Genomic DNA, 9,761 nt, shown 5'->3' on the forward strand with positions numbered 1-9,761 from the left:
AGTTGCTCCTGCTTCTTTCTCCATGCTTTAACTTTTATTACTTCCCCCCCTCTGTCTTTTACTTAGGGATTAATAAAGTATTTGGATTCTGCTGAGTCTCATTGTTTAGCAACTTCTCACTTATCAGGCGGACACTCACCAACGTGAGCGTTACATAGCATCTTCAGCAGGCAGGGCTCCTCTGGCCCTGAGGGTGTTGTAAGAGAGGCTGTTCCCTGGATGAGGTCAAGCTCTCCTATGTCCAGTGGAATATCTGCAGCTAAACCCACCTTCAGATGGTACATCCTCATGATATCGTCACTTAGAGAAGGAAATGAATTACTTTACTGTAGCTTTTGGGCTGCCATCTTAGAGGCTGCATGGATGGTCTACACTGATGTAAAAAGACAGTTACCAGTAATCCTAGCAGAGAAGGGGCTGCCTGGGATGTGCTTGTCATTGTATTTAACAAGGATGCTGTAGTCTCGTGGCAGCACTGGCAGGTAAGACACCGTGCAGGTTCTGTCCTGGTTGTGCACACAGCCCCTCGATGGCCAGAGACAAACCACCTACAAAGATGTGATATGAACAGACAGTGTCCCGTGTGTTCAAAATCAGAGGGAGCAGGTAAGTCATAGCGAATATAATTGCATTCCACAGCACACAATGTGTGTTTGGCCATGTGACTGTTACCTACCTTCTCCAGCATCTTTGGTTTTAACAGTAAAGACAGCTGGCTTGTTGACAGGCACTGTTCATGTAATCCATGTAGAACTGTAGAACTTTGCCTGATGCCATTCGGACCTCACCTAAAGCAAAGGGCAAAAAACAATGACACTCACACATCACTATGATCAAACTATCTGTTTATAAAGAAGGCTTGTTACCTGTTACCTTGGCAGGTCCCGCTGGCGCGCCGTCCTCCGGCTCACCTCGAGCCACGCGCTGTCCACCCTTACAATAATCACACTGTTGCTGTAACAGTATATTCAACAGCTGCAGCTCTCCCACTGCCAGCTGTACACATCACCACCAAACAACAACAGTAAAAGCAGAGCACAGGTTTTAAGCCAGCGAGGCATGATTTTAGATGCCGGTGAGTCCATCTCACCTGCAGCGCCATTGCAGACCACACCCCGCCACAATAATAAAGTATTTTTTAGTTTAATTATAAACTTTGTCCTAATTATGTCCTGGGTTTTAACTATTTAATCAGTATCGGTATTGGTATCAGCGATACTAGCCCGTATTTACTTGGTATCGGATCGATACCAAAATATGCAGTATTGCACACCACTACCTCGTGCCCAGCTAATAAGAAAAGCAGACATGGGTGCGCAACTGTGCGTGTAGTTTAAATATAGCAATATTGCCTCTGTTTCATCGGCCGGCCAAGTGGCTCATGGGAAGCGACAAGGCCTGTAAGCAGAGTTTGAACTAGAGCGGCGATGGTTCGAATCCCATGCGTCCCATCTGCATCCGCTCTGTACTGCCCTCAGTACACTTCAGCCAGCTGAGTCTGTAGAGCTCCAGACTCACTCTTCCTTTTACGTTTTCTTCAAATCCCTTGTTAACTTTTGGGTGGAAAGGCGTTCAAGGTACCACAAAGCCGACTGGGTCATGCTCCTCACACTTTTTACATAGCCCGACTGATACAGTTTATCTGCTGATGGCGACTGACTCGGTCAAGGTAAATATAACCATGTCATTATTATGAAAAAGACACACAGCTTATCATCTTATATTTCTGAAATACCTAAAATTACTTGTTATGATCCAATGTTGTCAGTGTTTGTTTTATGTGTGATTCCTCCCACCAGAGGATGGCTGTGGGTTTTTTCCCCTTTTCTTTCTTAGGGGGTGGACACCTGGGCGTGCCTGCTGAGTAGTTGGGTGGAGTCTCTTCCTGTTCTCGGATTGGATAACTGGTTGATCACCTCCAGTATTTAACCACCAGATGACAGCCACTTGGCCTCTCCTAGCCTCCTCCATCCAACAAAGCACATGTGTTTTTGAGTCGTTATTTTGTAGAGTGTCTTTGCCCATTGATTTGCAAGTATAACCAAGTACAACCTTTTTGTGTGTGTGTGTCTGGCAATAGAACCTAAGTCTTGTAAATAGCTGTAAATAGATTTGTAAAGTAGCAATTGTGTATTTTGTTTCACCTTGTATACATTGTTCACTGCAGCAGCCTAGTAGGCGTGAGAAGCCATTTTTGTTGATCAAGTTTTCTCCTGTTTTTTGTTAGAAAGTTAGGTAAGTGAATTGTCTTTTGGTTGGTTTTTATTTGTGTAGGAAAGCATAGGGACCATTAAGGAGTTTTGTTTGTTATTTTTGGCATTGCTCACTGCTGAAGCAAATAAATGGCTGCTTAGCACTTTAAAAGATACTAAACATTAAACATTTAAAAATATATTGTCCTCTCTGGTTACTTTGGTATGATTGACTCTGAATTACTTTATGGTAAATAACACACTATTGACAAAAAACGGTGTAAGAATTCCAGATCAACGGTTTTTAGTTTAACATACAAATGACGACCTTTGACCTTCATCAGGTTTTATTTAATTGTCAGAGAAAACATGTGCTCTTCATGCAGCTGATTACATTCAGTGTGTAAAACAGAAGCTCTGCAGGTCTGAGATCAGCAGCTGTCTGAAACACCAAAATGAGGTAGTGCTAATGCTGATATACAGTGACACAGTTACATGGGGGATTCATCCCTTTGACTTTTCGTCTTTAACTTTACCAATAAAACAGCTGCAGCTTTCACTGACAGCACATGTGGTACTTTAACCTTTATACTGGGGCGACCGTGGCTCAGGGGGTTGGGAATCGCATCTGTAACTGGAAGGTCGCCGGTTCGATCCCTGGGCTCTCTGTCCAGGTCGTTGTGTCCCTGGGCAAGACACTTTACCCTACTTGCCTACTGGTGTTGGCCAGAGGGGCCGATGGCGCGATATGGCAGCCTCGCTTCTGTCAGTCTGCCCCAGGGCAGCTGTGGCTACAACTGTAGCTGCCTCCACCAGTGTATGAATGTGAGAGTGAATGAATAGTGGTATTGTAAAGCGCTTTGGGTGCCTTGAAAAGCGCTATATAAATCCAATCCATTATTGTGTGGATGCTTTAAGCATCCACACTATTGAGTTCCTGTTTCTCTTTATTCTTTATTATTGTGTGGATGCTTTAAGCATCCACACTATTGAGTTCCTGTTTCTCTTTATTCTTTATTGTGTGGATGCTTTAAGCATCCACACTATTGAGTTCCTGTTTCTCTTTATTCTTTATTATTATTATTCCGGGTGTTTCCGTACACTTTTCGCCGTTAAACTACTTCCACAATTTTCAGCCGATTTTCACCGTTCAAATTTTAAACTATTCAGCTATTTTTGCTAATTCCTGCTATGATTTTTGCTATTTTTAACTATTATACTTTTTAAAATATTCCACTTTTTTCCTTTAATTTGTCCCATTGAAATGAATGGGAAACTTCAGCAATTCTGCTAAAATTTGCTTGTTTTTGAAACTTAACTACTTCCTCATATTTTCACCTAGAACAACCATTCAAACTTTAAAATGTTCACAAATTATTGGGCTATTCAGGTATGATTCAGCTTTTTCAAATCTTTTACTGTTTTACTTTTATGCCTCTTAAAGTTTTGAGTTGCAAAATTGTGATTTTTCACAAAATACATGTGTTGTTATGGTTGCTATGCTCTTGGCTTCCAGTGTGCCACTGAAGGTTTTGCAATTTTCACTTCATGTCTGAACAACTTCCTGCTACTTGCTCAATTTTCACTCAACTTCCACAAATTATACATCAAAACGTAGGTATTTTTGCTGGCTTTCAGAAAATGTCACCATCATTGTTGTGGGATTTATAGAATTTTTGCAAATCTCCTCAGACTAACACAAGGTCAGAAAACTCTCCATATAAAGTGAATGGAGAGTTTGTTCAAAATCACCGCTGGATTTCTGTAATGAGAGGCATATTCGAATCGTCATATCTCCTTAACGAAGCGACTTTAAGACATGAGGCTTGTCCCCGAATATCTTCAGACACCCCTGACGCTCACAATTCAAGAATTTCTTTCTCACCTATTACCGTTCTGAAATGAGTTGGACTTGTTTGAGGGTAGGAAATTCGTCCTTCGCTCAGATTTCTTCAGATTTCAAACTGTGGAAATGAACAACTTTTTTCTCTCGTCATAACTTTTTGTTGGATTTCCACAGAGACCTGAAAATTTCCATGATTGTTCACCAAAGCCTGCTGTCTCTTACGGTGAAAGAATGATATCGATACTCCAAATAGATTTCGAGTTAGAAAGCGTTGTTTGAGGGCAAGTCAAGGCAGTTTTTGCTTCGCTCTACTCAGTTATGCTGCATTACAAGTCAAATATCTTTAATAATTCATATTTTAATGATAAATTGTAAACACTGGAAGATTCCCCCATCTCTTCTGAACAAAACGGTGTAATAATGACCGCTCTAGCCCCTACGGTTTGGAAATTATGGTCATTTGTTTGAGGGGAGTCCTCACTATGAGAAATAGGCTGCAATAATCCTGTGCCTCTCTGTGCTGCGTGTGTAAAAAGAGGCACATGTTTTGGCGGGAAAAAGTACACAGGCTCTCTGATTGGTGGATTCAAATTCAGCAGCTCCCAGGCTGACCTAGAAACTTACTTCTCTCTCCCTGTGCATTTTTTTTGCTGATTTTTTCATTTAACAAGTATATTTGAGGGACCCTCAGCATGTTCAGCATTTTTTCAGCTGTCCATTTTGCTTTTCCAATTTTTCTGTTTAACTTATTACTATTGTGCTAAATAATACTATTTCTGCTATTTTATAAGATTTGTGCCTAATATAGTATTTCTGCTAAATTACAATATTTCTGCTTTTTATACTATTTGTGCTAAAACATAGTATTTCTACTAAATGTAGTATTTATGCTTAATCATACTATTTCTGCTTTTTATGGGATTTGTGCCTAATATAGTATTTCTGCTTTTTATAGGATTTTTGCTCAAACATAGTATTTCTACTAAATGTAGTGTTTATGCTTAATCATCCTATTTCTGCTTTTTATAGGATTTGTGCTTAATATAGTATTTCTGCTAAATTATAGTATTTCTGCTTTTTATAGTATTTGTGCTAAAACATAGTATTTCTACTAAATGTAGTATTTATGCTTAATCATAGTATTTCTATATATTTCTGCCAGGTCCCCAGGCAGCCAATCCTCTGTGAGGACTGAGAAATTCAAATTTTCAAATCAGGGCCTGCACGGCTTCCCAGCCAATCATATATGTGTCCTGAGGCATTCAAATTTGCATATTGGGGCCTTCATGGCTTCTAAGCCAGCCAATCATATCTGAGGGCTGAGGAATTCAAATCCACAAATCAGGGCCTGCACGGCTTCCCAGCCAGCCAATCATATATGTGGTCTCAGGCATTCATATTTGCATATTGGGGAATTCGTGGCTTCTAAGTCAACAAGTCATCCATGTCATATATCTCTAAAAATTCACATTTTAATGATAAATTGTAAACACTGGAAGATTCCCCCATCTCTTCTGAACAAAACAGTGTAAGAATGACCGCTCTAGCCCCTACGGTTAGGAAATTATGGTCATTTGTTTGAGGGGAGTCCTCACTATGAGAAATAGGCTGCAATAATCCTGTGCCTCTCTGTGCTGCTGCGTGTGTAAAAAGATGCACCTGTTTTGGCGGGAAAACGTAAACAGCCACTCTGATTGGTGGATTTAAATTCGGCAGCTCTCTCCCTCTGTGTGTGTGTGTGTGTTTAGTGGGAGAGAGAGGACCCTGCCCTTATTTGGCAGCATGTCATTGTAGGATTTAAATTGAATATAGTTAGACTGGTTGACTGGATTAGAGCCTGTGTTTGTGTGTCCCTCTGTGCATTTGTGTTTCAATAAGTTATTACTATTCTGCTAAATCATAGTATTTCTGGTACTTTTCGGTACTTGTGCTAAATACAGTATTTCTGCTAAATCATACTATTTCTGCTTTTCATAGGATTTATGCCTAATATAGTATTTCTGCTAAATTATAGTATTTCTGCTTTTTATAGGATTTGTGCTTAACATAGTATTTCTGCTAAATTATAGTATTTCTGCTTTTTATACTATTTGTTCTAAATTATAGTATTTCTGCTTTTTATAGGATTTGTGCTTAATATAGTATTTCTGCTAAATTATAGTTTTTCTTCTTTTTATAATATTTGTGCTAAAACATAGTATTTCTACTAAATGTAGTATTTATGCTTAATAATAGTATTTCTATATATTTCTGCCAGGTCCCCAGGCAGCCAATCCTCTGTGAGGACTGAGACATTCAAATTTTCAAATCAGGGCCTGCACAGTTTCCCAGCCAATCAAATAAGTGTCCTGAGGCATTCAAATTTGCATATTCGGGCCTTCGTGGCTTCTAAGCCAGCCAATCATATCTGAGGGCTGAGGAATTCAAATCCACAAATCAGGGCCTGCACGGCTTCCCAGGCAGCCAATCACATATGTGGTCTCAGGCATTCAAATTTGCATATTGGGGAATTCGTGGCTTCTAAGTCAACAAGTCATCCATGTCATATATCTCTAAAAATTCATATTTTAATATTAAATTGTCAACACTTGAAGATTCCCCCATCTCTTCTGAACAAAACGGTGTAAGAATGACCGTTCTAGCCCCTACGGTTAGGAAATTACGGTCATTTGTTTGAGGGGAGTCGTCACTATGAGAAATAGACTGCAAAAATCCTGTGTCTCTCTGTGCTGCTGCGTGTGTAAACAGATGCACCTGTTTTGGTGGGGAAAAGTGCACAGCCTCTCTGATTGGTGGATTCAAATTCACCAGCTCCCAGGCTGACCTAGAAACTTACTTCTCTCTCCCTGTGTGTGTGTGTGTGTGTGTGTGTGTGTGTGTGTGTGTGTGTGTGTGTGACAGAGAGAGAGAGAGAGAGAGAGAGAGAAAGGCTTTTAATGGGATGATGTCATTCTAAGATTTAAATTCAATATATTTAGACTGGTTGACTGAATTGGATCTTGTGTGTGGGTCTCTCTGTGCATGTGTGTTTCCTCATGTGTACATATTTGTGATTGTGTGGCTGTAATAAATTTTTTTGCAGATTTTTGTCATTTAACAAGTATATTTGAGGGACCCTCAGCATGTTCAGCATTTTTTCAGCTGTCCATTTTGCTTTTCCAGTTTTTCTGTTTAAGTTATTACTATTGTGCTAAATCATACTGTTTCTGCTATTTTATAAGATTTGTGCTTAATATGCTATTTCTGCTTTTATAGGATTTGTGCTTAATATAGTATTTCTGCTTTTTATAAGATTTGTGCTTAATATAGTATTTCTGCTAAATGTAGTATTTATGCTTAATCATACTATTTCTGCTTTTCATAGGATTTGTGCTTAATATAGTATTTCTGCTAAATTTAGTATTTCTGATTAATTATAGTTTTTCTACTAAATCATAGTACAGTATTTCTGCTTTTTATGGGATTTGTGCTAAAACAAAGTATTTCTACTAAATGTAGTATTTATGCTTAATCATACCATTTCTGCTTTTTATAGGATTTGTGCTTAATATAGTATTTCTGCTAAATTATAGTATTTCTGCCAAATTATAATATTTGTGCTAAAACATAGTCTTAATTTAAAATTACAATATTCATAGTTCATCACAGTGTCTCTGGTAAATCACAATATTTCTGCTCTGTTGTACTATTTTTCTAAATCATAGTGTTTCTGTAATGTTTAAGTAGTTTTGGCTAAATATATTCTTTCTGTTATCTTATACTATTTCTCCTAAATTCTTGTATTTTTGAGAAGTTATCATGTTTCTGGTAAGTTACAATATTTCTGCTAAATTCTGCTATGCTATTGTATTTCTGCCAAGTATTATGTTTCCTCTAAGATATTGCAGTTCTGCTAAGTTATTCCATTTTAGCAAACTTCTTTTGCTTCTGCAAAGTTTTTACAATTTCTGCAACTTTTCAGCTTTTTCAGCTACTTTTTGCATACAGCTTCAGCTTTAAAGCATCCACACTGCATTTTCGCAGGAAATGCAAATTTTTCTAGTTGTGTGGATGCTTTAAGCATCCACACTATTGAGTTCCTGTTTCTCTTTATTCTTTATTATTATTATTATTCCGGGTGTTTCCGTACACTTTTCGCCGTTTAACTACTTCCACAATTTTTGTGCTATTTTCACCGTTCAAACTTTAAACTATTCAGCTATTTTTGCTAATTCCTGCTACGATTTTTGCTATTTTTAACTATTATACTTTTTAAAATATTAAGCTTTTTTCCTTTAATTTGTCCCATTGAAATGAATGGGAAACTTCTGCAATTCTGCTAAATTTTGCCTGTTTTTGAAACTTAACTACTTCCTCATATTTTCACCTAGAACAACCATTCAAATTTTAAAATGTTCACAAATTATTTGGCTATTCAGGTATGATTCAGCTTTTTCAAATCTTCTACTGTTTTACTTTTATGCCTCTTAAAGTTTTGAGTTGCAAAATTGTGATTTTTCACAAAATACATGTGTTGTTATGGTTGCTATGCTCTTGGCTTCCAGTGTGCCACTGAAGGTTTTGCAATTTTCACTTCATGTCCGAACAACTTCCTGCTACTTGCTCAATTTTCACTCAACTTCCACAAATTATACATCAAAACGTAGGTATTTTTGCTGGCTTTCAGAAAATGTCACCATCATTGTTGTGGGATTTATAGAATTTTTGCAAATCTCCTCAGACTAACACAAGGTCAGAAAACTCTCCATATAAAGTGAATGGAGAGCTTGTTCAAAATCACCGCTGGATTTCTGTAATGAGAGGCATATTCGAATCGTCATATCTCCTTAACGAAGCAAAGTTAAGACATGAGGCTTGTCCCCGAATATCTTCAGACACCCCTGACGCTCACAATTCAAGAATTTCTTTCTCACCTATTACCGTTCTGAAATGAGTTGGACTTGTTTGAGGGTAGGAAATTCGTCCTTCGCTCAGATTTCTTCAGATTTCAAACTGTGGAAATGAACCACTTTTTTCTCTCGTCATAACTTTTTGTTGGATTTCCACAGAGACCTGAAAATTTCCATGATTGTTCACCAAAGCCTGCTGTCTCTTACGGTGAAAGAATGATATCGATACTCCAAATAGATTTCGAGTTAGAAAGCGTTGTTTGAGGGCAAGTCAAGGCAGTTTTTGCTTCGCTCTACTCAGTTATGGTGCATTACAAGTCAAATATCTTTAATAATTCATATTTTAATGATAAATTGTAAACACTGGAAGATTCCCCCATCTCTTCTGAACAAAACGGTGTAAGAATGACCGCTCTAGCCCCTACGGTTTGGAAATTATGGTAATTTGTTTGAGGGGAGTCCTCACTATGAGAAATAGGCTGCAATAATCCTGTGCCTCTCTGTGCTGCGTGTGTAAAAAGAGGCACATGTTTTGGCGGGAAAAAGTACACAGGCTCTCTGATTGGTGGATTCAAATTCAGCAGCTCCCAGGCTGACCTAGAAACTTACTTCTCTCTCCCTGTGCATTTTTTTGCTGATTTTTTCATTTAACAAGTATATTTGAGGGACCCTCAGCATGTTCAGCATTTTTTCAGCTGTCCATTTTGCTTTTCCAATTTTTCTGTTTAACTTATTACTATTGTGCTAAATAATACTATTTCTGCTATTTTATAAGATTTGTGCCTAATATAGTATTTCTGCTAAATTACAATATTTCTGCTTTTTATACTATTT

This window comes from Aulonocara sp. 'chitande type north' Nkhata Bay, linkage group LG20 (assembly GCF_057382095.1).
Source record: "Aulonocara sp. 'chitande type north' Nkhata Bay isolate Kocher_YH1m ecotype deep benthic linkage group LG20, A_spYH_male_GT1.1, whole genome shotgun sequence".
NCBI lineage: Eukaryota > Metazoa > Chordata > Actinopteri > Cichliformes > Cichlidae > Aulonocara > Aulonocara sp. 'chitande type north' Nkhata Bay.